The sequence below is a fragment of the Alexandromys fortis genome, unplaced genomic scaffold, assembly GCF_014885135.2.
Source record: "Alexandromys fortis isolate MF-2015 unplaced genomic scaffold, M_Fortis_MF-2015_v1.1 scaffold_162, whole genome shotgun sequence".
In the NCBI taxonomy this organism is placed as follows: domain Eukaryota; kingdom Metazoa; phylum Chordata; class Mammalia; order Rodentia; family Cricetidae; genus Alexandromys; species Alexandromys fortis.
The window spans coordinates 1,299,867-1,305,866 of NW_026068033.1; positions in this window are offsets into that span (position 1 = coordinate 1,299,867).

A 6,000-nucleotide genomic window follows, 5' to 3' on the forward strand; every position below is an offset into this window, starting at 1 on the left:
GTAAAATACCTCAGTGAATTTTGAGTGGGTGTGTTTAAGTCACTGTGTCATTAAGGGAGGTATAGGTGGGACTAAGAGCCAGGTCATACACAAAGAAGAAAAATAACTTCAGAACATTGACCTGAGTTCCAGCCACATGTTACATTTTACAATCTTGAGACATGCACATTTTCGAAGATGGAGTTTCAAATCCATTCAGAAGGTACACAAGTGTCCTACAAATCCGTGTTTCTGAGGGCTACCTCCTCAGTCAACACATATCATGTTGAAGGCCATTGTCTTAGACTGGGTATGTTCAGAAATGCTAGGTCATAGCGCTCATGGGCAGAATCTTTGAATGTCAAAATAGCAAAAACCTAAAGTGAACTCAGAAACTAAAATATCAACTGATACATTTCACAGCTATTATATAAGCTGTGCTGACATCTTAATTATCAGACAGAAATCTTAAAAATTTGAGGAACATATTAAGTAACAGTGTTTTAAAATTAATAGACTGTAGGAGAATTTGTTTACACACAGAGAATACTTGTTGTTTTTATGACACGAAACGGTCATAAAAGCCGACCACTTTAGGCCACAGAGGGGCTTCATAAATTCTGGACTAGCCCCAAGGTAACAGACCGTGTTTTCTGACCATCACCCTGTAAAACCAGGCCTTGAGAAGAAGAGGTTTTCCCATGAGTCTGAATGGAGGATACAATTCCTACTAAGTCATCTTTGGAAAGCGTAAGCAAAACTGAGCGTTGAAATGCAACGAATGGAACGTTAGGGAGCAACCTCTGCTGGGCACGAGTGTGTACAGGAAAGCTCTGTGCTTCAAAACGCGTCCACCAGGAGGCAGGGGAGGTGGAAACACGTGCCTCAGGTGGTGAGAAAGGGTTAAAGCGCGAGAGCGGCAAAGCATAAACGGAAATGAGAACTAAACAGCATAAACGAGTGGGCAAGCAAACATCTGAGAAACAGTCGCAGACTTCCAGGGAAGCTGGTGGCTTCTCTTTCTATAAATACGAACCTGTGAGAAGATTAATTAGGAGAATAAAATGAAAGAATGTAAAAACTACAGGACTAAAAGAGTAAATTAGCACACAACATAGGCATTTTAAAAATATTATTATTATATTTGTATGGGTAGGGATGTTTTGCCTGCATGTATGTCTGTGCAACATGAGCAAGCTTGGTGCCTACAGAAGCTAGAGGAAGCATCAGATCCCCTGGAACTAGGGTTATAGATGGTTATGGGACATTATGTGGGTGCTGGGAACTGAACCCTGGTCCTCTGCAAGAGCAGCCAGCGCTTAAGAGTGGTTAAAACCTCTGAGCCATCTCTCCAAATCCAATAATACAGGCTTTAAAATTATAAATAGCTACTCCAAAATTTTAAAGCTAAAAGAAATGCAAAAGCTGATAGGAAAGACAACAGTCCCAAAGCCGACACAAAAACAAACTAGAACAATTGAAAACATAAGCAGTCATTAAAGCTATAAAATAAACCTTCCCCATGATACTGATGATTTTCCCAAGTTCTAACCATCTTTAATGAAATCCATACTTCCTTCAGGTTTGTGCTTCTACCTCAAACAAAGGTCCCACCTAAGATGTAGGTCAGAGAGTTCTGCTCTCTCAAGGTTATTGTCAACAGGTCAATAGCTAGACCGCGTACTTTAGTAGACCTGTTCCTACCTCAAACAAAAGTATAAGGATCCAACTAAGTTCCAGTTCCCTGATGGAGATAACTTTGGATTCCACCAAGGGAGTTGTTTGCCTAGAGAATGTTTTGGTCTAGAGTGTGAGAGTGACTTGCTTTGTTCTAATCATGGCCGTAGCCTGAGACCTTCAACTGCTCTGTTCATTTCCTTGTGTCTTGCAGACTTTTGTCTCACTCCTACCTTTTGGGGTCAGGGGTACTCTAAGCAGTTGGAAATTAAATGCAGGCAAATTTCAGTACTCATTGGAATTCCCTCCTGATATTATCCTATATGTTTCTGTTTTATTATTTTCTTTTGTATCTTCATATTCTTTACTAATATTTTCTAAATCCCCATGCCTGTACCCTGGCAAGAAGTATTTTTGTCGAGGCTGTTCCCTGACAATATACATTTTAAATAAATCTTTTTTTTAATATTTATTTATTATTATGTATACAATATTCTGTCTGCATGTGTGCCTTCAGGCCAGAAGAGGGCACCAGACCCCATTACAGATGGTTGTGAGCCACCATGTGGTTGCTGGGAATTGAACTCAGGACCTTTGGAAGAGCAGGCAATGCTCTTAAATATACATTTTAAAGAACCAAGCCAGGCAGTGGTGCTTTAATCCGAGCACTCGGGAGGCAGAGGCAGGCAGATCTCTGTGAGTTCGAGACCAGCCTGGTCTACAAGAGCTAGTTCCAGGACAGGCTCCAAAACTACAGAGAAACCCTATCTCAGAAAAAAAAAAAAAAAAGAACCAGTTAAAGAAAATTCAAAGTAGGAAAATGATGTTCTTACTCAATTATGGACATAGATTTATATAAATAAAACATTAGCTAACTGAGTCCAATACTGCACTTTAGAAATAGAAGATTCATTTAATATCTTGTTTATATAATTTGCCACATTAATGGATTAAAGAAAAACAACTATCTTGGAGAGGCAATAAAAATGAGCCTTTGAAAAACTATCCATGAATGTCTTTAAAATCACACAGAACTAGAGGCTAAAAGAACTTCCTTACTTTGAATATGATTATATATCCCCAAACATATAGCAATCATCCTGAACAGAAACAGTCTGAATGATGATGGAGAAAAATAGAAAAGATAGAGTTCTTCACTGTCTATCCTTTTCTATATTACTAGTCCTCACTAAGGAGATTAATCAAGGCAACCAAGAAAAAAAAATACATTGTCTGCCCCCAAATTTCAAGAGAAATACAAACTAAAGTTGTCACATATTAGAGCAGGTTTCCAATGTAGTGATGGGATTCTGCATATACAAATCTGTACTATCAACTACTAATTTAAAGGTGTAGTGAGAGGCTGGCAGAGGCCGGGGTAGTTAAGAGCACAGACTGCTCTTTTAGAGGATCCAGCTTTAGTTCTCAGCACCCATTATCAAATGGAGCACAGCATCCTGTAACTCTAGTTCCAGGGACCTGACGTCCTCGTTTGTCCTCCATTGCCACTGCACTCAGGTGCCCAGGCATACACATACACATAACTTTAGAAATAAGAGAAAGGGAGCTGCAAATAGGCACAGTGGAAAGAGCACTGGCTGCTCTTCCAGAAGATCTGAGTTCAATACCCAGTACCCACATGTTGGCTCACAGCCGTCTGTAACTCCAGTCTCATATAAAAAGAAAGTTATAAAAAATAATATTTTAAAAGTATAATAGAAAACAAGATTGTATTTACAACAATTTTATAAGTTATGAGCTATAACTTATAAAATAACTCTAAATTGAGGAAGACTACATAGAAATTTTAAAGAAAAAATTGTAAGAATTGCAAGAAACTCAAATTAGACATACTACATTCATGGAAAATGTCTTCATATAACAAACTTGTCAATTCTTTCTAAATACAGTTCTAAAGTTTTAATCATTTCTATCAAAACTAAGAAACAAAACACATTGATTTAACTTGTATTAAAAAAAATAATGGTTTTATAAATGGCTAAGTCAACTTCAAAATAGCAGAAGACGTCTTGCCAAGAAGACATATGTGCCTTGGAATCATCAAGCCAGAATGGTGGTGGTAGAAGAATAGAGAAATGGTTCAATAGAACAGAATGCAGACATGATGCCGTGGAAATGTAGATTTATGACTTGGAAACGTGCTGTGAATCCTGGGATTAAAAAAAAAAACAACAACACAACTGAGCCAACATCTGGAGGGTGGCAAGAGCCATGTATCTCACTGTGGTTAGACACTGAGCTGGAGAGTAAGTGTGGACGTTTGAATGTAGTTGGCCCCATAGGATTAGGAAGTGCAGTTTTGTTGGAGTAGGTGTGGCCTTGTTGACCGAAGTGTGTCACTGTGGAGACAGGCTTTGAGGTCTCCTATGTTCAAGCTACATTCAGTGTAGGCTCGGTTTACTTCCTATTGCTTGAGGATCAATATGTAGAACTCTTTAGTTTTTTTCCAGCACCATGTCTGCTGCATGGCCATGTCCCGCCATAATGATAAGGGACTAAAACTTTAAATTGTAAGCCACCCCAAATAAATGTTTTCCTTTATAAGAGTTGCCAGGGCCATAGTGTCTCTTCACAGCAATAGAAACCCCAACTAAGACAGTAAGGCTGCAATGAACTCTTTAGTAGAGATTGGATGAAAGCTTTCAGAATGATGTTTATCTTAACATACCTAGAGATGTATAGACAGAAATAAATATAGACATGTCTTCTGCCTAGGTTTATGACTATATTTATAAGTTTTCTTTTTGTCTGGCAGACCTAGGAGCAGCAACATTCCAGCAGCAGATCATGGTCTGTGTTTTTCTACCTTTACATTGACTTATCTATTGTGGTATATGTGGCGATACACATGTCATGTCTTGGTTGTTGAAACCAGAGGGTGACTTGTAGGAATCATTTGTTCAGGTATAAATGATAAGTGGTAAGTTGCACATAATGGCCATATATAAACTAGTGAGTTTGCCTATGAAACCATCACCCCCACCAAAGTATCAGACGTATCCATCACCTCCCAGTCTGCCTGTGTGCCTGGAGGGTGTCTAGGGCTGTGAGAACTTTAGGGACTATCCTGCATAACTGTAACTTTGTAACAATCATGTAACAAACTCCCATCTCTTTCTCTGCCCATGAGACAGTCTCACCAAGCAGCTCATCCTTGCCTGAAACCCAGTATGTGTCATAGGCTGCCATCGAATTCATGGCAATTCTCCTTCTCCAGCTCCTCCTGGGGTCGCTACAGTGTATCACTACATCCAGGCATGAATTTTGTGAGTTTTACTAGTTAAATATTGCATGAAAGTGTAATAGGAATACAGTATCTGTCCTTCTGTGACAGATACTTCCGACTTATTACTCTTAACATCAGGAACTGAAATCAGGATCGTGAAATGCCATCTGTAATATACTCTTGGGTTCATGGTAATAGCCTGACTTACAAGAACTGGCTTATAGAAGCCAATGTCCAGATGATTGTATAAGGACAATATGATAGACACACCCAGTGGAACACCATTCCGTCTTTCGGAAGAAGGAAACCTTGCTGGATTTGAGAACAGAGAAGACCGCCGGAGGACATTACGTGTTTGACAGATGATAAAGACAACACTCAAAATCCACTGGAAGCAGCTGATGTGGCAGACTGCAAAAGGCAGTCATAAGTTCCTCCCACCAGGGTGGCGGCATACCTCTTTGCTTTTTAACATTGGGGTTCTTCCTCTTGGGGTGTGGCAACATCTCCTCAGTTGTAGGGAAGCAGCCTGGGCTTGTGGGTCTCCAGGAGCAACTCAGCACCAGCCCTGACACTGCCAGCGTCTCACCTGGCTTCTCTCAGCACTCCTGGCTTGTCTATTTCAATTACTATAATTCTGTGTACTTACATCATGTTCTGTATTTACTTTGGTCTTTACTGTTCTGCTTCCTTTTTGTGCACTGATATTTTAATAGTGTCAAGTTTTGTCTTGTGATACTGAAGGAAGCCTGGACTTCTAAATCCAACTGTAATTGTGCTTTCAGATGGTGTTTGGAGAAAGGAGCAAGAAGATTGACAGAACTGGGGAGTGTTCTGCAGACAGAGAACGTGGATGGGGGACTGGGATAACAGGTCAGCAGACACTGTAGTTGGTTAGGGAGAAGGATCATAGTAACCCAGGCAGAGAGAGTATTAAGTGTAGCAAGACTTTGAGATGCAACATGATCATAGTGGGGCAACAAAAGGCCAGTTTTTACATCGCTGTAACAAAACCTGTACAGAGGTTTCCTTAGCTAACTGTTTTGGAGACCGACAGTCCAAGCAGCAAGGCACAGATTCTGGCAGGGGCTCCTAGA